The 27,163-nt window shown below is 36.5% G+C and overlaps 1 protein-coding gene across 4 annotated transcripts in view; it reads left to right on the top strand.

The window, feature by feature from the left end:
- The window catches only part of si:cabz01090165.1 (uncharacterized protein LOC100333421 homolog), a 164,237-nt gene that overhangs the window by 105,927 nt on the left and 31,147 nt on the right, over nucleotides 1–27,163 (top strand). The window lies entirely within an intron of this gene.

The raw sequence follows: 27,163 nt of genomic DNA, 5'->3' as shown, positions 1-27,163 counted from the left end.
GCCTAGCATGTACATCAAACAACCAGCGATTAGTGCATTATTTAAACTGTGTCTAACTAGTTAGCTTTTTAGAAGCTAGCACACAAGCCACAAGCAATAATGGCGGTAGTCGTGACACGCCCAAAAGATAAAAATCCACAAGCAACTTGTGTGAAGCAGGCTAGTGCAGGCTAGATGCTACTGTGTCAATGCTGATTCCAAATTCTAAGTCATCGATCCCTAAAGGCATGTCTTTACAGATAATGTTCCAGAGAAGACTGCTGCTTGTTAGAACCACATTCATCTTTTTTTTAAATATGCTTGTGATGAACATATTAAGAGGATATAAATTGATGAAGGGAAGGTCATGCCCTGAGGGAGCCGAGACTGTGAGTGTGTGTGAGAGGGATGGATGTTATTTGTCAGGTCTGAAACAGGGAATTGAGGGATCTTCCTGGCTCATGGATGGCTCTTCTGCTTGCCCCTCCCTGAAGAGTGTGAAGAGGGCCGAGCTCCAGCTCGGACCATCTGCTCCTCTAGCACTGTGCCAAAGAGGCAACACATCCTAGCCCACCTCATCACAGATATATGTGTGTGCTGTATGTATAGAGTCGTGTTTGAATAATTGGTTTTTGTACTAATGTGCATGTGTTAAAAAATGTGTTCTTTACTTTATTCATTTCTTTGTCTGTTGTGCTCCTTTAGGGTTTTTTTTGTGGATTTGTGTATATGTGGGTGAACAATGTAAATTTGTGTATGTTCAATATGACCAGGTTTCATTATTGTAACAGATTCATGCAAGAAAGCCATTATTGCACCTGTGTTTGTGCATGGGTGTGTGAAATTTCTTGCCTGAACAGTTGGTCCTCTATCCCTCTGCATATGTTAAAGAAAATATACTACTTGTTTTGTGGATCTGGTGATCCCTGCCATAGGCACTATAAGCAATTTATTTAATGTTTGGCTTCTTGCTTCGTAAGTAAAAATCACGTAGGCTAAATTTAATAGCTTATTAGTCACACCATCGCTGTTTCACCACGCTTGTACACTGTATATGTTACAGATGAAACTGAAGACAAATACATTATTCGAAATGAGTATATAATGTGTTCTAAACAGATTCACGTAAGAGGTGCTTTTTGAATGTTTATCAAGCTAATGTTATAGAATTGGAATAATAAAAAGTGTGTAGTCTGTTGGAAGTAATGATAAAAATCACAGATCTCAAGATTGTTATTAAAAGGTGTCAATCCTTCAATATAGTCAGCTGACCTCAGCTAAAATTAGCTCACAGAAAGTCGGTTAGCTCTCTAGCTACCAAACTTTATCCTTTCTATCTTGATAAAAATATGTGAATTTGAATAACTTGGAATCATGAGAGAGAGAGAGAGTGAGAGTGTAGTTCAGCATAGCTAGCTATATCACTTAAGATATTTGCTAAATAAGACCCATTAGCACTGCATCTGCAGCTATGTTTCACACCATTTATAGTTAACTAAGAGAACATGACAGTTTGTTTCGGTCACAGGCACTTGCCTTGTCAAAGTATGATGTCATTCATTAATTATTCCCAGCACATCCAAGGAAGAAAATATATCACCAAGGATGTATCATACAAAAACTAACCTGTAGCAGTGCATTGAGGGATTTTATGAGCATAGTCACTATGATTTTTAACAAACACCCAAAATATTTGATAAAGTTCATGACCTGAGAACATTACAGACCAATTTTTAAGAATATTACACGTCAGTAGGTTATGTGCACATCTACTGCCTATATGCATTAAGCAAATCCCAAACCCAAATAAAAATGAATTAATTAAACTAAATATAAAACATATATAAAACTGAAAGCATAAAAATAACACTAAACACAATGACAAATGAACCAAACTGTGTGTGTAGTACAGCTTTATCATGTACTGTAAGGTGTGCATTAGGAGAACAGAATGAACTGCAGCCTGAAGACCAGCTGAGCTACAAGATAAAGAGATCAAAACCCTCTAATTGAAATTTGATTTGTAATTTAAAATTATATTTATTGACTTTGCCTCAGGGAAGGCCACATGGGTCTTTATATATTGGCTTTTTCTATATTTATAATAGACACGAATCCTTATTTTCACAGTTGAGACAGTAAGGAGTATTCGGTTTTTAGATCCTCTGAAGTGATAAATATTTTTTTTTTTTTTAAATTAATGAGCTTTAAAATGCAGTAGTAGTACAGCAATATTTGTATCTTTGGATTCTGAGAGGATAGATATAGGTGGGCTGCATAGATGGTGTTTAGCTAAGAGGTGTGGAGTGAGGTGGGATAAGGGAGGCATACACACATATGTACAATATATGTATACACACAAGTAAGAGCCCAAGTATATGAAAATTATTCCAGGATAGAAGGAAATGTAATCACAAAAAACGTCAAATGCAATACACAAAAGGTATCGCCTTGTATTAGTGACATGCAGAAAACATTCCATACTGAAAAGCAAAACATTCATTGCTCTTATGTCACTTTACAGAAGTGAAGGTAATTACCCACTGCACTGCATTTCACTTTCATAAGTATGTTGCACTCATGCCAGACTGAATGCCATCGCTGTCCAATCACAGCCCTAAGCTGTAACCGGAGAAGGGAAGTAGGGCCTGAAAGCATCATTTTCCAGGGGGCTGTACGTATGAAGAAATGCCATTTATAGGCCTATTTATTTATTTATTTATTTATTTATTTATACCTCATTGATTGTTGAATCATTAGTCATCTACGAATGACTAATGACTTAGAATGAATACTAAACTATGATTAAAAGTGTTAATATAACTACAAATATGCATAGTTTGCTTTAAAATAATCCCCTGCTTATTTTTTTTATTAAAGAGATCAAGCGATGTAAAAGCAATGCAATGGTTTTGCTTTTCGGTGCTGTACGTTTTCTGCATGTCACTAATGAAAAGTAATATAGTTTGTGTGATTATCTTTCACTCTGGATCAGAATCTTCTTCATACAACTTGGCCCTGGGTCACCATTTTGTGGATCATTATGTCATATACATCATTATGCATGTATGTATGTGTATCAGCCTCTCATATTCATGCTTCAAGTCGGGCAAATGCTGTATTATATGAGTCCCTTGGTTTTACTGTGTATATACACTCACCATTCACTTTATTAGGAACACCTATACACCTCACTGCATAGACTTAACAAAACTGTTGAAGATTGGGAAAAGACCATGTGTTTTTTTGTTTTTTTTTAATCTTCTATTGTCCAGTTTGGCTGAGCCTGTGCGCATGATAGCCTGGGATTCAGTTCTTGGCTAACAGGAGTGGAACCCAATGTGGTCTTCTGCTGTTGTAGCCCATCCACCTCAAGCTTCGATGTTTTGTGCATGTTTTTCTGCTAATAACAGTAAAAAGTGATTATTTCAGTTGCTATATCTTTCCTGGCAGCTTGAATCAATATGGCCATTTTCCTCTGACCTCTCTTATCAACAAGGCGTTTCCACCCACAGAACTGTCGCTCTCTCAGTGTTTTTTTGTTTTTCGCAACATTCTGTGTAAACTCTAGAGACTGTTGTGGTGAAAATCCCAGGAGATCAGCAGTTTCTGAAATGCTCAGACCAAACCATCTGGCAACACCAACTATGCCACGATCAAAGACACACAGATTACACTTTTTCTCCATTCTGATGTTTGATGTGAACATTAACTGAAGCTCTTGACCTGTATCTGCATGATTTTTTTGCATTGTGCAAAAAAATGCCATATGATTGGCTGATTAGATAACTGCGTGAATGTGCAGGTGTAGCGGTATTCCTGATAAAGTGGACAGTGAGTGTACGTGTTTGCATGAGCGTGTATAGGACCACAGAGCAGATGCAAGTTCCTTTCTGGCTGTCTTTTCAGCCACAAAGCAAACACACTCAAAAATAACAGTGACAATCCCAGCGACCAGAGGCAGCATGCCGAGCCGGCAGAGGATAGTGTTCCCCCTGCTCAGGATGAATAGAGAAAGGAAGAGAATATGACAGGAGGAGAGAGATGGATAGGTAAAGGCTGACATGAGAAGATGGAAGAAGGAATATGAGGGAAGAAAATTTACCCTTTAACAAGGACGCACATAATCATTGATGCGAAGCACGACTCTTACAGAGCACCCTGCTGCTTTTTTTTTGCCGGTTCTCTTCTCTACAACAAGGCTGCAGTATGCAGGTCTGGGCAGAATATTAGAGTCGTGGTGACACTTGGAGGGAAAAAAAATGTGTATTATATTCAAATTTAGGCTCAATGTACCCTACCTAAGTAGTTAGGCAAATGAGTGAGTGAGAGTGCCACCTAATCTTTAACCTGCTAAAAGTGAATAAGTGAACTGATGTCTGAAATTCAAAAATCATTCAAATATTGCACAAAAGGTTTTTACACTTTGCTGAATACACTTTTACCTTAAAAGTGTAATCTAAATTGCAACCTCCCCACCACACACACACACACACGCACGCTCACACAAAGATGAGGCCAGTAATAGTGGTCCATAGCTGCTCAAACATCATTCTTAACATTCATAATACCAAAGTTTTTCTTAAAATGGATTTGCATAATTTTCTCCCAGAACTTTTCTGGCCCATTTGTGTTCCTAGCTATTAGCAGGATGACATCAGAGTGGAAAAGAGATTTCAGTTCCAATTAAACAGGCCATTGCTTGCTACACAGCACCTCCAGACTTAAAGCAGTTGATGGAAACAGATTAATTCCCATTTCATTTTTTTTCTTAATGGCATTTGGTAAATTTGCTTAAATAATGTTAAAAATGTCAATGGACACCCAGCTTGAGTGAATGTGCAAGTTACAAGCCATGTCCATAAAATGCTTTATATATAAATAAATATTAGGGATAATAAAAAGCACAATCAAACTAGTCTACTTGATGACCTGAGTGATCTATATGAGCATATGTTTCATAAACTACACTATACTAACAGTTTGCTAAGGACAATGCTGTCTTTTCACTTAGAGTACATGTAATATGAACACATAGTTCACTACATAATACTGGCTTTGGCAGACTAGCACGAGAGAGACGCTAATCCTGGTACTGTCAGCTCATTGTTGAATACTATGCCATATCATTTGTTGTTCGTCAAAAGCAGGAAAACGAAGACTTGTGAGCATGATTTTTTTTTTTTTAATCTCAAAGGAATAGCCAAAACCATTCACCCTAAAATGTAATCAGCAATTGTGTTAGTAAGGGATTAGCATTTAATCATCAGACACTTTCCTCTAAATACATATAGATAAATTCTACCAATTCTACATAGATCGTTTAGGAAATAGTAGAGAAATGTTGGTATTCGATGTTAAATTATATATTAAGTTAATAGAATAAATCAGTATTAAATAAAGCATTCATTATTTAGTAGCTACATGTCCTCATAGCTCCAGCGCAAAACTAAAGATGCAAGCTTTATATCTTGGTTAATTTCAGCAGAGACATGTATGGACACTTGTGTGTGAGGGTCTATTTACAGTGTAAAGAATAAGATAAGGTTAAAACAAACAGAAAGACAGAACAAAATAAGACTAGAACAAAGTTAGCCTGGTCACCAGTGCGGAAGTGATCCTAAACACGAAGAAGTAGCAAAACACCGAAGTAAACGAACAAAACACAACTAGACATTATGTCATGGGTCAGGGGACAAATCCACAGAGTTAAATCAATGCGATGGTGTGATCAGATCCCTTATTCTGGCACATTTGAGGATTCTGGTACAGAATTCTGAGTGAGTTTTAAATTAATAATAAATCTCTTGAGTAAGCCAGATAGGAGATCTCTGCAAAAAGCTACTGAAGTCAACACAAAAGCATGTATAGGTTTCTGATTGTCAGCAGCAAAGAGAATATCACCGACCTTAGAGGTATTACAGCAGCAATGAGACAAGACAGTGATACTGATCAGTGATTGCTAGACCTGTGATCAGAGGAGAAGTGAAAGAGCACAGGCTAGAGTGTGTTACGAAGTGTGTGTGTGTTTGCCCATGCAGCGGGAGCCGTGATTCAGCAGCTCTCCTGCTGGCAGTGCTGACAGTGAGCGCTCTTTCCTCTCCCAGCTTTATCTCTCTATCTCTGATTGATTTGGGCCCATCGATGCTCTCAGGTCTTGGCTCCAGTCGACTCCTGATTGAGATTCGCTGCTATAGGGAGGAGACGATTGGATCAGACGGCTGAAAACACACACCACAAGAGCAGTTAAAAAGAAAATGAGGAGGGAAATGCATAGCACAGTAGATGGGTAACTAGAGAGAAATCAGATAGAGAGCCTAGCCTTGATTTTGTCTGAGGTTGGGGAAAAGTTTTGCTCTATGCCATAGAATTCACAGAACAGAAGGTGGAGACATGGGTGAAGGCACAGGCAAGGACTGAACCAAAGCTTGGAGAGCACTTAAGGGAGATGAATCTGGGCAAGAAAATTGCTTCAAGATGGAGAGCTGGACTGACACACACTTATAATGGCAGGATCATGAATTTATTTTGTTTGGAGAGGGCATTCAATAAGCTCAGGAGTGCAGTGAGTGCTGTCTATAGATGACCCATAGTGGTTATGGATTGTTTAATTCCTCTCTTTCATACACACCCATCACCACCCACCCACCCACACATGCACACACACACACACACACACTTATTCCTGACACCACGCCCATCCTAGCACTCTTACACTGGTCTTGTTTCTATTCTTGGTACATGAAGCTGTGTCATATGCATATTATCTGCACACAGACAGAAGCAGTGCTGAGAGCTAATATAATTATTAGCTTTAGAGAGAGGGGAGAGATTTGAGTCACCACCCAAACACTACAGAAAGATGTGTGTGTGTGTGGGTGTGTGGTAGGAGTGTAACAGTATAACGCAGTCTATATCTGTATCTGTTTAGTGATGAAAATATTCATATCTGTATTCACATTTAAACCCAAAGTGTACATGACCTAAACTGGGAGGTTTTTTTTTTTTGGACCCTACCACTATGGCACAGGACCATTCCAGCACTGTCTGTGAATTCTAGTTCTGACACTTGGCACACATTCAATTTAATGAACATGGCCTTTCTTCGTCCTGCATGTCCTTTGGGCTTATATGACCACTTGTGCCTGCATCAAATAAATAAATAAATAAATAAATAAATAAATAAATAAATAAGACCTCCCCCTTTTTCCTCGGTCCTGTTGGATCCAGTCCAAATGCACACCTCTAGTCTCAACCCTGTGAACCTTTCTAACAAGCTTAAAAAATGGAAAAAGTCTTTTTTCTGCTTTCTTTCAACTGATATAATGGATGTATACTCACTAGTGAGCATATACTGTATAGAGAATATTCAGACTAACAGGTAATGTAAGAAATATAAAATTGATATATAAAATATAAAATAAAAGATAAGTTTGACATTAAAGTAGATGATGAGATTAAAAGGAAAGTGGCCTGTATCTGTAGTTTATATCTGTAGTTTATGGAGTTTATAAATGTAAATATTACCTCAGTATCAACAATATCAACATCTAATTTGTCTTCAGATATTTTTACTTATTACTCTCAAAATGTAAGTTACATGCCAAATTTAAACGTCTTCAAATGCTGTTTTTGTAAAGAAAAAAAAATTGCTTATTTTTGTTTTTATTACTCTCAATATTTAAGTAATATAAGTCAAATATAAATGTCTTCAAATACTGTTTTTATTATATTTTTATGTTATTTTTTGGTTTTCTTTCAAGTAAGTAAAATCCAAACTGCATTTTTAAAGGAATTTCAAGCCTTAGTTTGATAGTGGGTGTGTATTACATTAGTGAAGTTTCTCAATACTTTTGGTTTTGGATATTATATTTTATTTCTTTATTTCCAGTTCCAGTTTCCCATTTCCATTTGATCTCCACACTATTCTCCCCCTTTTTTTTACTGCCCGTTTCATATATTTTACCACATGTTCCCCCTTCTGTAAACCCTGCCCTCCCATGGGCCCAGGAAAAGATCGGCTAATAAAAGAGCACACTCAAGCACACTCAGCCTCCTCAAGCGAACGCCATCAAAAGGCATTGAAAAGTCACTCATCAGGGGAGCTGCCCTCGGCCATGGGATACACGCAGGGACAGAATAAACAGGAAATGAGTTTAGCACATACGCAACACACCACAGAACAAAACTGACTGTAGAGCACTGTAGAATTTGATGGCCAACACTGGATGAGGACTGGTAGACATGTGATTGTGTGTGCTTTATCTATAACTGGGCTTTATAGCTGTATTACTTGATTTAATTATTATATATATATATATATATTGTATATATAAACAAGCAGTAAAATTCTATGGAAACTGTTATATTTGTAAATAGAATTTTTTTTCTATTTATTATTTCTTTAAATGATTTTTTTGAAAATCATTTGAATTTGCAAAAAATAAATACTGAAAAAAGAACCAAAAAACCATTCACTCACCACTCATTCACAATGTGAGCCTAGGGGCACTTGAATTCTATAAATACACATTTAATATAAGTGAATATATATAATCCAAGTTCACAGCTCCAGTTCTTACCCTCTAACAGTGTTAAGATGAGACCCATCGGAGAGAAAGTCTTTCCAAAGCTGTTCTTATGGAGTTTTTTTAAATTTTTTTTTTTTTAAACTTTTTTACAATTTTTATTTATTTTATTGTCTTTTTTCCAGGAGCAAGGCGGTAAAATTACTGTAATTCCAGTTGCTTCTCCATAAAAAGTAGCCCTGAAAGGATGATTTATACAGATTAAGAAATCGTAAAAGCACTCTATAAAAAAAAAAAAAAAAAAAAAAAAAAAAAATGTTAATTGATGCAGTGCATCAAATGCACCTTGACTTTCATTATAAGGGCTTTTTTTCTTCTTCATTATTTTCATATTTCTTCATTATCTTTTTGTTGTGCATTGCAACATGTTGAAATTCTTGTTTGTGGTAATTACATATATGCTACAGATGTGGTAAATAGTGAATGCCATAATCTGCATCTATTACATCTGTACTGGAAAAATAGCCTCCGTTTAGATTTTTTGTTGAGTTTCTCATTTTCTGATGTAGACTTGAGCCTGAAAAGCTGTCAAACATGGCTGCCCCAATGTGTCAAAGTATAAAACTGGCCATTGTTTCAGATACACTTTGATAGGTTTGTAAAATAACTGATGAAATTTGTTAGCTCCACTCTACCCCATCTATTCATGGAAAGGAACCACCACAGAACCACTGCTAACCAGATATTACTACCATGCTGTTATTCTCAGTAGTGTATGCAGTACTGGTTAAAATGTATCAGGTGTAGCAGTGTTACTGTGTCTACTAACCAAGAATTTCCAGCCAAAAGCAATGCTATGCTTTAGAACCTGACAGTGATGAAGCAATCGATAACAGACAATTCATGAATGAATGCTCTAACTCTCTAACTTTCAAGGTGGAGTAGGTGAAATATACACTACTTAAAAACCCCAGCCAACACTGCCATACAAGACACGCTTATAATAACAGTGCAACGCATCAACACGCACATGGTTAATTGAACCTGACAAATTGTCTAAAGCATCAGATGGTCAGTAATTTTATGCATATAGTATAAAATATGGTAGGTATAGCTAATAAGTTGGCCATTGATTGTATGTATATTACACCATAGACAGTTTATAAGGTACACTGATCTACTAACTAATAAACTGGTAATTCTGTGTAGTTTTTAGGCAACTCAGCAGGGCTGTTCCAGGAACAACTACAGAAAGCTTTATTGATTTCTTGCTTCCCAAAATGGCTTGTTTTCAGTACAAAGCAGGAACAGTGAATGTATAGCAAATCCACAATGAAAACTCTAGAACAGGGTCATCAACTGGCAGACAGTGGTCCAGATGCCAACCCAGGATTTCAATAAATCGAACCAAGCATTTGAAAAAAAAAAATACTGTAGCAGAGCGTATAAATGTATGGAAAAAAACTGTCCAAAGTCCAGTCTTCAAAACATTAGCCATTGCTGATTCTGGACCAAATAGTCTGTTGCATCTTCTTGTAGCCAATCATGTGCGTTTATGTAAATATTTTAGCTGAAGGCAGCTCATCAGACCAGAGACTAATTACAGCAAGAGCTAGAAAGAGCAAGAGCAGGAGGTCAGAAAAGGGAAGTTTATTGATTATTTATTTTTAATTACTTCATTTACCCTTTCTGGTCTGATCAGTGAAGCGATGATATGACTTGCTGAAAAAGACAATGTTGAAAACAAAATGGATAAAGATGAAGAATTATGTATTTAAAGTTTAAAATAGATTCAAGTTTTAAAAAAATTGAGGGAATGGCAGTTTTTACTTTAATATGGGCAGTCAGATATGAAGCTCATGAGAAAAATAAAAGCCATGTTCATAAACATAGGAATGTATTTGTTGCTTAAGGAGTTTTTTGCAATACATATACCACATTCACTCCTTCAGTAACTGCTTTATCCTCATCAGGGTCATGGTGGTTTAAATTCAATTCAATTCAATTCATTTTTATTTGTATAGCGCTTTTTTACAAAGGTCATTGTCTCAAAGCAGCTTTACACAAACGAAAGTAAAGTGAATTGTGTGTGTGTGACGTCTCTGATGAGCAAGCAGGGCGACGGTGGCAAGGAAAAACTCCCTGAGATGGTGATAGGAAGAAACCTTGAGAGGAACCAGACTCAACACAGAACCCATCCTCATATGGGTTTACACTGTAGTGCGCGTGTGTGTGTACAATGTGTGTTTGTGTAGTCCATAGAAAACAGCTGAAGCGTGTTCGTGGCAGTGTGAAGCATTGCCGGTGGACAGGTCCAGAGTGAAGGGGGGGAGGTCTGGATTACCAGCAGCTCAGGAGTGATGCTCATCTGGTCCAGACCGTAGGGGGGTCTGGATCACCGGCAGCTCAGGAGTGTAGCTCGGCAGAAAGAGAAGGAAAGTGGTTAGGTACACTCACAGTTTAAATGAGACATTTATTTAAATTTTGGGAAATAAAACCAGCTACTGTACAATCAAAATCAATAACTGCAGGAGTGAGACTGATTGGTCAAATTTTGATTAGGAGTGGGCTAGAGTGGGATTAAAAAAAAAAAATCAGTCATAAGCACACCTCTGTTTCAGAGTCCATGGTGGTAGTCAAAAATAGTAATTTAAAGCCCATTGCAAAACATAACCACTTCAAATTGTCTTATTTATAGCCCTGAACAAATCATTAATGGTTAAGCATTAAAATCCTTCAAGACATTCATCCATGTTAGTTGCTTATCTGGACCATATATGCAAGAAATTTTATGTAACTGGACCATGAGCCCAGTTACCAGAGACTGAATATCTCTACTCTATAGGGTTAGCTAACAAGAGGGTTAGAGATGAGACCAATTAATGATGGATTTCAACCAGACAATAAAAAAATGCTTAATGTAAAGCACTCAATTTTTCAATCTGCTTTCAAAATCATATCAGAAATATACAGCTCAGATGTAAAGCATGATATCTGATTTGCCACTGCATGTTTTTTGCACATCATTGCAGCTTCTTGAATTGGCTGCGAATGAGCTAAAGCGAATGAGATGGACAGATTGACTGATGGAGAGGGAGGAAAGGTGCAAATTAGAATAAGAGTGGAGGAATAGAAAAATAGTGAGAGATACCCTTATTACCCTTCCTACAGGGTGCCTGCCATCGCCTTCGCAACAGGACACCTCAACACACACTAATTACAAGCCAAGCTCAAACAGGCACATCACAGCAGCGACACACGTTTTTATTTGCACTCTCTCAGTCTCTTATACTCATAAGCCCTCATCATGCTGAATAACCGAGTCTATGACCCAGTAAATCCACATACTCTTGTGGGAGCTCACACTCCTTGTGCATCTACAGCACTGTGAGACTAATATAGATATAGAAGCCATGCGGCAAAAGCTGCACAATGCTGTGATTTCTGATTCCCTGTTTCAGCATCCTCTACAGATTTCTCCTGAATACCAAACACACACACATGTCTCATTACAGTCACCACCAAAGCCTCAAAACCTTACATCCAGAAGCAAAGATGGCCATCAGGGTACAGTGACATATTATGCACAAAGCCATTTTGTAGCAAATCATGTAGCCGCAGTCTAGAGTGTTAGCCTAATAACCCAGAAAACAGAAGACACATTTAAACGACGCATTAGATATTGAATTTGCATGATAATAAACTACGATTTACCCTTTATGGTCTTTATTTTCTTACTATAGAAGTCTGAGAAATCAATGCCTCTAATATCTGGAGGAATTTGAGAATCATAAATAGCCTGATCATTTGTTAATTTAGATGCTGTGTTAAATAAGGAGGCCCTCATTTATCAAGTTGGATAAATCATTTACAGGAGCATTTACACAAAAATTTGGTATTCATGAAAATTCATTTAGTTCTGAAACTTTTGTAACCTATGAGTAAATGTAAATTTACATCCACTTGAGTTTGTGTAAATTTATATACAGTATAAGGAAACTCGCAAATATGAACCTTGATTGATCAGCTTCAAATCATATAATTGGTAATGAGTTACTCCAATTTTATATGCATACCAACTTAAGTATAAATAGCTTATTTATTTCAATTGCATACACAGGCTTAATGAAAAGTTTAGTAAAGCAAAACCAAAAGTAATCCATGAATTGAGAAAAATAAGAGTAGTTTAGTAGGAGTTCTTTCAGTGTTTATTCCTCATGTTGGCTTTTTCAGCCCTCTGTAACTTTGCCTTTTATGGGTGGGTGGGTGTCACTAAATGCAAGTCAGATGTGCCACCAACGTGCTTCGTAATTTACGGCTGTTTGACATTTATCAACATACCCATGTGAATATGAAATAAAAAATATCAGTGTTTCTGAAACCTTTGCGAATCTGGCAGGAACTTGTTGAGGCCCATTTTTCTTACTGTATTATCAAGTTTGAAAAGTAAGCTGTTCTGGAAGTGACAAGGGCTGGTGGTAGTTATTGGCAGATTCCATCCATGCTATTCACAAGACCTCCAGTTTATTTGGTTTCCATCTTCACACACTCTGTCAGGACATTTGCTTGAGGATGCACAATTGCTCACTGTACCAAAGGACAGTCGGATGTCCTAATTATTGTTTTTCTCACACAAAATGGTGCTATACTGTCCAAGGTAGAACTCAGAGATGTATTTATCCCCTCGATCATTTGATCAAGCTGGAATCTCGAGCACTGTACACTGCATAGATTACTTAGGTCTGTGAACCTCAGTAGTGTAAGTACACATTTCATTTGTAGTCTCTAGTGTCATTCAAAATAGATAAGACAGTGATCAGACATAGCTTAGTTCAGGGGAAATGTACAACTCTTGTTAATATTGATGCCAAAAAAACACACTCTGAGTAACACCACAAAACACATACTGAGTAATGCCAATAGTACGCAGAATGGACATAAATACTATCCATAACGGGCCATTTTCATTCTCCAACTGATTCCACTGGCAATAGTGTCAGTGGACAAAAAGAGATTAGATAAGGATTTAGAAAGGCAGTGCATGGTCCAGTAGGCCTTTAAATTGTAGCAAGTCTGAATAAACTTTTTTTATGGAAGTAGAATATTTTTAACCAAGAGTTCAATAGAATTAAACTGGTTCTATGTTTCTGCTGTAATACCAACCACCACATCATAAATGGTAGTAAATAATGGGTTATGCTTATTCAGGTGGGTGCAATCCTTTAAAACACCTTATTAGATTTGAATTCTCTACTGGTCAGAAGGTGCTGATTAAACTTCTATAACAGCACAGGTCTGAGAGTCATCCCAGCTGTAATTCAAATTATAGCTTTATATTAATGTATTCATTCTAATATGTTATCATTTCTGCAGTGACACTTAATTCATGGGGACTTGTGTGGTGGATGATCTATATAACTTAAATCCAAAAAAAAGACGTGATTTAACAAAGAACAAATATATATATATATATATATATATATATATATATATATATATATATATATATATATATATATATATATATATATAAATAAATAAATATATCATTAACATGGTAAGCCTTCTGTAAAGAGACATTTATTTAACAATATTGGAAGGGGTCTCCAGTGTCAGTGCTTTGTAACAGTCAGTGTTCCACCTTGGAAAATTCTTCAGGATGGGACTTTCTGGTTTCTTGGTAACATGACAAGCTACATTTTGGAGTCAGAGATCTTAAGTTATTAAGTCCAGCTATAGGTAAACTACAGTACTTGCAGATTTTAACAGATTTTCTAGGTTAACACTACAATATCATATCAAGTTAGAGTACAAAGTATCACTTCAGCTTGTTACTCTAGTTTAAATAGGAAGATGATTCTCTAGGATCATGTAACCATAACAACTAAACTATTATCTGTGTGACTAACTGTAACCATAACAACAAAACTATTTGCACATTCATGATCCTGAAGGTCCTTGGGCTTGTGATCAACAATACAAGCCATTGTCACTCTAACTCCAATTCTACCTGTCGTAGCAAGAAAAAGAAAACATCCATTTATCCATTTATGTTCCCTGCTGGTCAGTTTGATAGACAGATAGAGAGAACAGACAACACAGAAGAGCCTCTAAGATTAAGATGCACCCCATCTCTCTTGTAAAATATAGGCCTCTGCCAAAACATGTCAATGTTATCTATAAAGACGCATATTATTAAAGAAACTCCAATCTTTAATGCATGGATGCAAAGAAGAGAGTCTAATAAACAACTCTACACCACTGTTTCTTCAGACTGCCTGTTCTGTGAACAACAGAATTAACTGCATTGGTGAACAACAGAATGAATCAACACAATGAATCAACTGCATTTTATCCAGCAGACAAACACCAGGAAACCAAAGAACTTCCCATATAACTAAATCCGGTTAAACTATGCGATTACAAGCGGGTTTAAGATTATTACTTATCACATTGTATGAGACGATCCCAATAAAATCTTGGCTGAATTGTATAACAGACTGTGTGCTAATGTGTTCTCCATGTCAGATTATACAATGAAGATCCTCTAACGATAGACCTGTGGATAAAGAAAATTACATCCTAATTATGTCCTCAGTGTGATCCAGGCTCATGCACAAAATGAGGTTATATAAACTGAAGTGAGTGAGCTTGAAGTAAAAAAAATATATTTTTCTTTCCATTAGCATGCTGTGTTTACGTTTTGCCATTGCCACTAATTGCTACTATTACTATGTAGCTGTCGTGTGACTTTTGCATCATCCTATGCCATTCTTCTATTGATTGCCATCGTAGCAGTGGTCACACTGTAAGATTTTAATCAAAAAATTTCTGTCACTGCCAGGCACTAAATCATCTGCTGGTGAGCAAATCACATTATGCATTTTAAGACCGCCAATCTCAACTCATGACCAAAGAATTGAGTGAGTGATTTTTTGTCTAAAACAGCAAAATTGTGCCAAAGATGACCCCAAAATGGACACAATAGAGTCAATAACAATGAACTCCAAACTCCTGCTTGTGTCTGAGTGAGTAACCTCCTCCTAAAACTCCGGACACTCAGCCTCACAATCATTATCTCCTACCTCATGCACTGCAAAACTATTCCTGTCACAAAAGTCAGGTAAAGATGGATGGGATAAACCTCTAAAGGAACACCTTCTAGACTTTCTATTAGACTCCCCATTAATCCAACCACCACTATCTTCGACTGAAAGATCCTTCATATCTCCCACAGCTGGAGCAGGGGTTACATTAAAACATCTAGTTCTACATGGGGTTACAGCATCATTTGTCTCTTCCCACGCTTTAAAACAAAATCATTAAAATAATTCTCACTGATACTCAAAGTTTTCACCTGCAACCTTTCTTTGTGAGCAAGCTGTTTTCTAACTTAAATTACTCCATTTCTAACAACACTACCAGGATATTTGCATGTTTTTCCCACTCAAAATTATCCAGGATAACACCTTCATTTAAGGAACTCTTAAGGTTAACACTAACAGCCTTCTACATGTAATGGAGTCAACAATTTCCTCTTGCGTTGCCACTGAACAATTAGTAGGTTCCACTTACTGCAGCAAATTGACTATCTTCCACAGTTAACAAAATTCAAGCTGTAAGATGCCAGAAAAACAAGTCCACTGGAAGTACAGCACATAATAATTCAACTGTGAGTAAAGAACAAACTTCCCATGAATATAAAACTACCAGAATCTTCCCATTAGTAATGCATCACAAATTGTGTGCTTGTGACCCAAATTGCGTGCTTGTGACCCAAACTCTCAGTTAAACTCAAGGCATGGAGAAAATGCGATAAGAACATACAGTGAAGACACAGAAAAAAAGCTGAAAAGAAACAAGGCCAGCTAAAACAAATAATTCCACTTTTTGCTGAACTTCAACGTAATCCTTAAAAAAGTCCTTCAGTTAGATAAAGCTAAGGCTAGCTCCAGTGCTAGGTGGCTGTATAAGCTAGGAGTTGAAAGAAAAAAAATCATGCTATATATATCATGCCAATAAAAGCCAAAAAGTGGAAAGAAATACATAGAAAGCAGTTAAAAACAGTTTAATGGTACCACTTATAGCTGAAAATCAGTGGAGGTTCAGTTCCTCAGTTGTCCCATGCTAAGCCAATAAATTGTATGAGCCTTAATGCTAAAAACTCAAATTATACAAGCTAAGAAACTGTAAAAAAAAAAAAAAAAAAAAAACACAAAGTTTCCCCAAAGATCATACAAGCATTATAATGAAATGCTGCTTAAAGGACCCCATTTTAACTCACAGCAGCACTGCATCCAGCTTCATAGTAACTTGACCAGTGAACTTTTCTTATTTTTTGGATGTGTATCAGTCCCAAACACTAAAAAAAAATCTGATAACAACAGTTCCCTGATTTGGGAAAGACTTTTTTTTTAAAGAGAGAGAGAGAGAGAGAGAGAGATAGACAGAGAGGGATAATTAGCTAGCTTAATCACATTCGAAAGTTTTCCAGAAAGTTCCACAGGGCATCTGGTTGAGACAAATTACTTTTTTTCCAGCAGCACTTTTTTTCCCCCCTAGTGTTTCTGCCAACATGGTAGGATTCATATACAACTTCTTGTTCAGGCCACACCTTGTTCAGGTTTAAATCCAGATCCAAATACAGATACTGATATTTGGAGCATTACCAAATACACAAAGCATTGTAATATACAGAGTCAGTGTCAGACAAAGTGAGGATGAAATAGCCAAATAACTATATGTACAAAGTAAGAATAGGACTGTAAGCTAACTAAGGCCATTAGTGTTCTCAATAATATACTACATTAGCTCATTACAGCCAGCCTGATCCTCATCAGAAACTTAAAAGATGAAAGATGCCATTAATTAAAATATAAAAAAGGGAAATGATTTACTTGTTGTATATGTTGACCTTATCATTATCTGGAGTTTAGGTGGAGGGTTGTCTATGAGGTAAAACAGGGAAAGAAACATGATGTTAAATGATGCTAAATGATGTTACCTGGCAACCTGCTAAACTGGTAATGTGCAATAGACCAACCTTAGTACATTGTAGAAGTTTTTTGCATAATTACATAAAATGGTTGCCAAAAATGTAATTATGTAAATAATTTGTTTTTCCTTGTCACCATTACCTCTGGCTTGCTTATTAGGGATAAATTTATAAATTAAAATTTTATATCCAGATACATATTTCTACAAAGCTGCTGTGTGACAATATCCATTGTCAAAAGCGCTATACAAATAAAATTTAATTGAATTAAATTGAATTGTTTGCTTATGATAATGAGTAATCTAATAAAAAAATAAAGAAAACTTAAAGAAATTAGCAGACCAAACACTAAACCCAGCTCACCTCCAGCCAAACCAGCTCACATAACTGAAGTCACTGGACAACGCCAAGTTCAGGATTGATTTGAGACATAACTGCATTGCCAATGATAATGATGCAAAATTAACCAGATGAGGCACACAAGACAGATGATGATTTTGTTCAATCAATATTGAGTCGAGCATCACCAAGAAGGACTAACTTTGACTGCCAATGCGGCAGTCAAGAATATTTAAAAAGACATAAATCTTCTTTGTGCTCTAGGAGCTCTCCACTGGTCTTGCTTCTATCACACAAGTAATACTCAGGCCTTTATAGGTGTAGTACATTTATGTTGTCTTCATGTTTTGTGTGACATTTGATAGATTACTGTTAAATGTCATATACCTGGAGGGAATGTCAGTACCACAGTTACCCATGCCATGAATGATTAACATGACAATAAGGAATATGCAAAATGAAATTAATATGACTGTGATTATCATGATCACAGCTCTACCTTCTATCATTTAACCATGTAGTTCCCTTGCACATTCTCTTAAAATGTATCACTCAAATCAATTTTTCACATAATAATTCTGTCTCACCAAAATCTTTTTTCCTTAAATATCTAACTCAGCCCTGTCTAATTCTTCGGTAATTAGATTTCATAGATTTTAAAATGCTATGACTTTATTTGAAATTGAAATATATGCAAATAAGACACATAGTTTGGCAGTGTGTCATTTTCAGACCTATACATAGTAGAAAATGACAAAATATTACCCTGAGTATTGTTTTCCCAGGCCGCCACACTCGCCCTCTTCACACAGGTGAGTTGAATCGGCTTAAAAATGACAATAAATTAACACAAATCTCACAATCCTGTCACAGGGAAGTTTTGCATGTTCTCCCCATGTATAAGTGGATTTCCTCTGATTACTCATTCCCCGCCTGCTAAGGTGGTATGTTGATTGGTATGTCGATTGCTCCTATGTGTGAGAGTTTGGTTTTGAGTGTGTGATGTGGTTAGACACAATGTGCGATTTATTATAATCGGTAAACTTCACCATGTAGCTGCTGTTAATCAGTTTTGGGGACACTACATTGCAATTCTAACTTGTCAAGCTACAAGCTATGCCTGATTTAAAATAGCTAAAATAGCTAAGCTACTTACAAACTATCCTTAGTGATAAAGTAGCTAGCTGCACTATGAAAATGTAGCATTGAAGCTACTTTTTTTTCACTGAAAATACTTATTTAAACTAATGGTACACAGTAATCAATATAACATTAAATTATAATAGCTTCATTTGGGTGTTTGCTGCCATATGAATATTAATGCTTGTCATTATTGCTTATTATGTCATATTGGCTGATGCTAGTTATTAGGATAAATACTTGATAAATAAATACATGCTCCGTTAGTTACAGTTAGATGTTTTGATATTCTCTGCTTCATCACTTAACATTATCACTCCTTAACGTGATCACCATCTCAACCAGCTAGGTAATCAACAGCAATGACAACAACAACAACAACAACAAAAGATAACAAGATGCCCTCCTTTATGTGTACTTAAATTTGTACTTAAAGTTGTGGATGTCAACAGTATTTTAATTTCCAGGTTTTTTTTAAACCAAGAAGCATATAGCATTTTGTCATGCTACACCACTAGGTTTTTCCATTTTCACATAACTAGTTGAATGTTACTTTCGAATCAAACAAGTCATGATTCATATCCATCCAAAACCAAGTTTGATGCTTCTAATTAGTGTAGAAAGCTTGTTGATGCACACACTTCAGCTTGCACGGAGCTCTGGGAATAACATCATCACACTGCAGCTACAGAGCTTGCATTCTACTAGTGATAAAAACAAGACTATCAAACATCCATGGCCATGTTTATCAATGTTTATGAGCATAAGATTCACATGGCAAAGGATACATGTCTGTTTCTTATCTATGCAAAGTAGCTTGTTACTGTAGTGAAAATAGCTCAGCTACTGCCACACTACTAAAAATGTAGTTAAGCTAGTAGCATAGCTACTTGTAAGTAACTACTCCTCAACACTGCTGTTAATGTTATGTTGGCAGCCATCTTGGATAACCGATATCGCTTTCTTCTTCAGTATAATTTGTTCATCATTTTACCTACAGGCTCCACCTCCTAAAATTTGAGGATGCAATAGTAGAAAAGCTGGAGGATATGCTGATGATAATATAGTTATCCTAGTTTTCATTATTTGAATATGACGTTAGTCTCTTATTTAAAAATGGCATTTGGAAGCTTAACAATGTTGTTTGAGTATAGAAGGATGTTGGCAACACTTTTTGGTTAGATTTCCATTGCCTTGTTGCAAATCTGAGTGCAAAGTGCAAGTCTAATGAAACAAACACAGAACACTAAACAAGTCTTGTTTGATGGACTACATTTTGCCGTGAGTAGAAAATTGGATAAATCTGCCCTTTTTTGCTGAACTTTTTGTTTAAGATGGTTACATGGCTTTCTTTTAGCATCCACTTCTGCCTGTTCCTTTGACCTATGCTAAACAGACAAAAAGAAAATGTCTCTTGTTCCTGTCATTAGTAACAAAGTGAGGGCTGTGTTGAACCTGTCACCTTTAATCTTTTAAACCAGAAGCCTTTCTCTACATTATATTCTTGCATCCACTTGTTCATCCTCCTGCACTCCTACTATAGAGTCATTCACATTAATGAAGCCTCGATGATTCATATAATTAAAGGGTTTGAGTAGAAAAGGACAAAAGCTAAAAAAGGTAATGCCTAAAGCTCAGAGAGAAGAGCTGCTCTCCGTGTTAATACCAGGAAGTAATGGAAACATGATTTTTGTTTGTTTCATATTACTGCTTTTTGTTCCTGCTTTGTTTCTCTATATCTATCCCATCTCTCATTCTCTTTTCTTTTCTCTGATCTCCCCAGATGTAGTGTCAAGTCAGGCAGTGCATACCGACTCTAATTAGGTGTGAACAAGAACACACCTTTTTAATTACATTCTGCATCTTCATCACTTTTATTCCATTAGGTGAGCTCAGAAATTGATTTGATCAGGGTAATGAAGCACTTGAAACACTTTCAGCCCAATAAATACCATAACTCAGGAGGTAAAAACAGCATGGGTAATTAAACAGGTTGTATACTTGATGAGAAAAGAACATATGGACATAAACTTTAACACGATCAGTAGTGGCAAGGTATGATATAAACAGAATCTCGATGACTTCTAGTTATCATGAGTTTCCCAGAGTTTCATGATGGAACTGAGGACAGCCTAATACTGACTGGTTATCAAACTGTGCAGGAAGATTATCTGATTTGATTTCTTACAAAACATTTTAAAAAATGACTGGTTCGGAGCATATTTGTGTTTTGGTCTGAAAAACATAGTATGCAACTGTAGTTAAATTCTGGGAAATAGCCAAAAATGATGAATAATCAGGTTATGACCACAATTTAGGTTTTTTTTCTGCCAATAACAGACTTCTCATGTGGTAAAATGATATTTTACCAAAATGCCATGGAAATGTTTTTAATTAGGCTACTTTCAAAACTTTCCTTGGCTATGACTGCAAAGATCATGTTGGACAAAAGAAGCCAGTTTTACTTAACTATCTACTATGAGACAGACACTGATATGGATGATGCTGATAATCAAAGTAAGAACTCATTTCTCATTGTAAATTAATAATTCTTTAAGATTTGGCAGTAACGTTGTTTTCCATAAATAGATTCGCTTATAAATATAGAGGCAAGCCAAAGTGGTGAATCATTCAGTGGAACTTGAATGAAATCTTTAAATCCAATTTTCTCCCATTTCACCTTTGGGCGTAATGAGAATTTTATTATCCTAGTATTTTATTTATGATTGAAATACATGCAAATAAGACACCAGTTTCCGTTCAGGAAAGTTCACAGAAGTATATAGACTATATAGCCAAACGTTTGTGAACACCTAACCATCATAACCATCACACCCATATGTGCTTGTTAAACATCCCATTCCAAATGTAGTCTCTTTTTACTGTTATAATAACCACCACTCTTCTGGGAAGGCTTTCCACTAGAAGTTGGAGTGTGGCTTTGAGGATTTGTGTTCATTCAGCCACAAGAGCATTAGTGAGGTCGGACCCTGAGATTCTCACCTTATGCCTAGTGTTCCAGGGATAGGCTCTATTCAAAGATAAATGATTCTTAACATAATGTTAAATAGCATTCATATCACATTTGATTGCTGGTATTTATTTTTCTTTGCTGTGTATTATTTACGCCATACTGGTATTTCTATGACTATTTTTATGATGCTGTTTATCTCTATTATTTATCTCTTACCCAGTTAGCAAGTACTCTATATTGATTTCCCAGTGTTACGCATTTGTGCACACCCTGTTTTATTTTCCCCAAATATCATAACGTTATGGATCACTGACATTGCTTTTTTGTCAAACCATTAACAGGTTATACAATTAGCTTTTGGTCTTTAGAAAATGTTGGATTATTCAGCCAATTCCCATTATCCATATGTGTACAAACCTAAGCCACATATCACAGGTTTGGTTGGAGATAGTGGTTTGAATTTTAATAAGTGATATATTTCAAGCCTCAGACCAACAAATGAGAAAATGAGATGTAATAAGTAAATGACACCTCTTTCCTCGCTAGAGAGATATCAGCAATGTGTCCCTAAGGAAAGGATGAGATGATTATTCATGTTGTACAATATGAGATCTGTCGCAATATGTACAATACATGTTTTCCCCACTGTAAATATATCAACCTCAATCTCTTTTTGTGAAATAGTTTACTGTATGATAAAGAAAATGGGAATAGAGTGTGACTTTCCCAGGAGGTTTTTTTTTTTCTCAACATTAGAATTCTCCCCCTAACCTGGCAACGGAGTATGAATATAGTAAAAGGCATTGGCTTATGTTGAGCTGTGTGATATGTGATATGACATCCCTCTGGCTCACTTCAATGAGAAATGTGTTTGTGCATAGCATTTTTACACAGAATTCTGTGTGACACTGTGTAATAATGCTGATATACTCCAAGCACGTGCATTAGTGCTTCAGCCCTATGTGAGATATATCCATTAAACATACTAGACAGCTACTAAGGCTTACTAGCTACATTTACATGCATCCATATTATCTGTTAATAATCCACTTGATCGCTCAGTCAGAATAAAAAATGTGGATGTATCCACTTCAGTTGGAATAGAATAAACTGATTGAGGTCATCCTGTAGTTGGGTAGTACTTGTAATAATCTGTTAAGTAGAAGAATAATAGCTATGTAAAAATTTATGATTTCCTGGTTACTTTCACTACGGTCCTGTAAGAAAACACAGTTATTGTTACAGATTAGAATTTACTTAATGAGGTTAGATGGAGTGGTGGGATTGGCATCAAACTAATATTTTGAGGCAGATGCAGGACACAAATTGATGTCAGTAAAGTTGGCTCAGCATTTGATTGGCTTTTCGCCTGACAATCAGTGAGGATTCAGCACACATACTTGGTAAAAAAGCAGAAAAAAAACTTCCATAAAACGTGTATGCAGCTATTCAGAGACAATGGCTTTTAAAGTTGGTAACATTAGAAGATGAGTAACAGCAAATATCAGTGGATAATATCTGTATTTTATGTTATTTCCAACAACTAGAGCATCTTTGCTCCTGAATGTCAGGCAAATATGAAATGCTGGACAACATTGCTGTGTCAAAAACTCTTCTTCTCACTGTCTATTCAATAATCACATTAGGATGCAGCGTTGTCGGCTCTCAGTAAAATTTCAAACCAAACTACATATCTAAAACAGCAAAAAAAAAAAAGGCCTGAAACAAGCTCTAAAAAGTTTGAGCATTAGGAAGTGAGATGCATTTTTCTACTTTTTCTCAGCCTTTCTGTGGGAAACAAGGTCACCATGGTGTACATGCATTTCTGATTAGCAGTATCTGCAATACACCTATTTATCATCACCTGGTATGGCCATTATCCACTCCATAAACGCTGTTCCCTCTCCCAAACTTTGCAATTTATCATACAACAGAAATGGTTCTGTACATCATAGATACACTATCTGCACTTACACTATGTTCAGAATCTGCAATTGAAAATTAATTCATTGAAAACCTTTATATATTTATATATTATATAGCATATAACCATAGCCACTGATCATAACATATGGATTTGCTTTGCCCAAGTAGGCAGGAGCTGCATCTCTCCTGCATATTGGTCATATTATTATTGCAAATTCATAATAATTTACCTGATTCACTGGTTCACACAGCACAATCTGATAGCTGCTCATTTGGCCATAAGGTGTAAAGCCACCATGGCGGAAATTTCTGGCACACCTCCATGACCTGTTGAGGCTGCTGGAAGAAAGAAATGACCAGACAATTGATGGAGTGTCTGCAGGTACTTGTTCTGACTGTGAAGTGGAGTGGCTAGATGGAGTTAGAAAATCTTAGCACAGAACAGCTTGTTATGGTCTGAACTACCATAATCGAAAGTGGGTTCATCTTTTAAAGATCTGGCCAATGCTGGGGTGAAAATTGCTGCGGAGAAAGGATTCTTATGTAGAGTGTGCAGACCTGAAAAGAATTCAGTGTCACAAAATGACTTAACATGGCATAAAGTTGCATCCTTTTTTAATGTAATATCCTGTAAGATTCTACTCATTAGCTTTTTGTTTTGCTTCAGCTCTGAGGCCAAGGTGACACACATGAGAAACAATATCTTTAAGTTTTTTTTTATTCATGACAGTATACAGTATACAGACCATGTTTAGGAAAGCTGTATATTTTAATACTGCACTGTTTAAAATATATTGTACAAAGTTAATTTGTAAATAGTACAATATGTTTGGTAGTAGTGGTAGTCATAGTGTTGGTGGTTAATACTGTATGTGGGTTTTCACAACTGAATCCACCTCCAACCAGTTCAGGAGCAACCACAAATCCATAACCCAATCCAGTCCAGACATTAGTTTGCACTCGCCTACCTATTAACTCACCTGTTTCCTGTAAACCCTCATTTACTTCTGTGTATTTATTCACCAGTTATCTTTGTGAGCTTTTGTGTTTCTAGTGCATATTTCTGAGCATTGGTTTCACTGTTATATTTCCAGATTTTAGTTTTTTGGGCTTCATTTTAATTGTTCTGTTTGCCTGACATTTGACGCCAGCCTGGTTTTGACCAAGAGTATGTCTGTTGATTTTTTCATTGTCTAAAATATATATGGATACTTGTTTTTAAAGTAGGGTTTTCCCCCCATTTTAGAGCCACCTGAGCAAGATTTTTAAGTTTTTACGTTTTGGAATTTCACTAGTTTTGTTGACTACTGGGATAGTCTTGGGCTAGTTCTAATTGGTTATTGGACAGGTTTTATCATGCAGACTTGGCAACCTTGGTCAGGAGACACACCTTCTAAAAAACATAAAGTCATCTCAAGCTATGCTGAAAAATGTCAATCAGTGACTCATTTAAATGCCTTCACTCCTCTCCTGCTGCTTCTTAAAGTGCATTGAAGTCTGTAATTGTACAATGAATTAGTGTTTGTTGCTTTGACTCCCCATTCCACCATAGTTGACTTGAAATGAAACTATGACTACAAAGTTAAAATGCAGACTGAAGCTTTAGGGTATGTATGCCTGTTTCAAGTGTACAAGAATTATGGCTGCATTTATACAGACACCATAGTGCCAAAAGGAACTAAAAAGAAAAAAGGAGCAAATGCCACAAAACTCTATGAATCGTGCTTCATGTTGCAGTAGGACGCTGACCTGAGGCATACTGCTAAAGCAGCCAGCAATGAGTCACTGACCTGAACTGCACTGAGCACTAACGTGCTGAAGACAAGACTGCGACAAATCAGAAAGCCACTGAAGCAAACCAACTAAAAAGTGTTGTATAAAATACCTGACACATTATCACCAAGAACAATACTCTGCATCTGGCAATGTCTGTGGACCTCAGACTCATTAATTACAAAGGATTTCAAATGAGGATAAACCCTGACAAGTTTTTGATATAATTCTCATTCATTTAATTGAGGGACTATGCATAAAAGTTTCTATCCACTGAATAAACAGATGTGCTGTGCTAAATAACCAATACTGTGTCACTGTCTAATTACTTATGGGCTGTATCTCTAAAACTGATTTAGAGGCCTAATGAGCTGGCCATGAACTGCTGCCCCATTAGTCTGCCACTGCAGGTGAGAAACAGCTGACCTTGACCCAGAGTTGTGTGGCCTTGGTACTAAAGGGAAAATGATTTCTCGTTGGCTTTCTACTGTATCTTGTTAACTCTCCAATTGTGTAACCAATTGTGTGGAGAAAATTGGAGGCATGTATATTGTTTTTGTGAATGGTTGTTGTTACAATACGAAATAAGTAAAGAAGGTCACACAGCAAACTGCTGATGTCTAAAGATGGATATGAGTAACTCATTCATTCATTTTTCAGTAATCACTTTATCTTGGTCAAGGGTTGCAGTCGATCTGGAGCCTGTCCCAGTAACACTAGACATATGACCATAAATGGGATGCCAGGCTATAGCAGGGCACCAGCACACACACATTCACACACTCTTTCACACCTAGGGGCAATTTAAAGTTACCAAGCTACCTACTGGTATGTTTTTGACAGTGGGATGAAACTAGAGAACTTGGAGGAAATCCATGCCACTGTGTTGCCCCTTCTGAATTAGTATTTAAGAAACTCATTTTGTACATACATGACATTGATTCAAATATGTATTATATGGTACAGGCGAGATATCAGAATAGATTCCCCAAAACTACCATCAATGCTTAACACTTGAAATTCCCATACCGTCATACTTATATATCTCACTTGTTGTGCGTTTCCTAATAAAAAAAAAAAAAGTTTTTTTCATTGCTTACTGGTCAAGCATCTTCCTTCCTGATACTTAACGTAAAATGTGTGTTCCTGAGAACACCCCAACAGCTGTGCCAAGGCTTGTCGTGCTGTCTGCGTAAATTGCAAGAGCTAGATTGTACATCCACAATCTGTTTATTATGCCCAACATCAGTGTTGACTGAGCTGACACATGGTTATGTTAGAATACATTAGAGTTTAAGCAGTAAACATTTTACACCTACAGCTAAGAATAATTTTTCAGTTTTCAGTAAGTCTGGGGGTCTCATTTATCAACTGTGCATACACATAGTTTTGTGTGGAAACTGTGTACAATTCAACGCATAGACTGTGATTTATCAAGTTTTGCTTGTGCATGAGAATGTGCGTATATTTCTGCACACTGACCATATGGATGCAGGAACCCCTAGCGGT

This window comes from Pangasianodon hypophthalmus, chromosome 6, assembly GCF_027358585.1.
Source record: "Pangasianodon hypophthalmus isolate fPanHyp1 chromosome 6, fPanHyp1.pri, whole genome shotgun sequence".
Classification (NCBI taxonomy): domain Eukaryota; kingdom Metazoa; phylum Chordata; class Actinopteri; order Siluriformes; family Pangasiidae; genus Pangasianodon; species Pangasianodon hypophthalmus.
The sequence above is the reverse complement of the archived record's forward strand: the minus strand, read 5'-3'. Positions and strand labels throughout refer to the sequence as shown.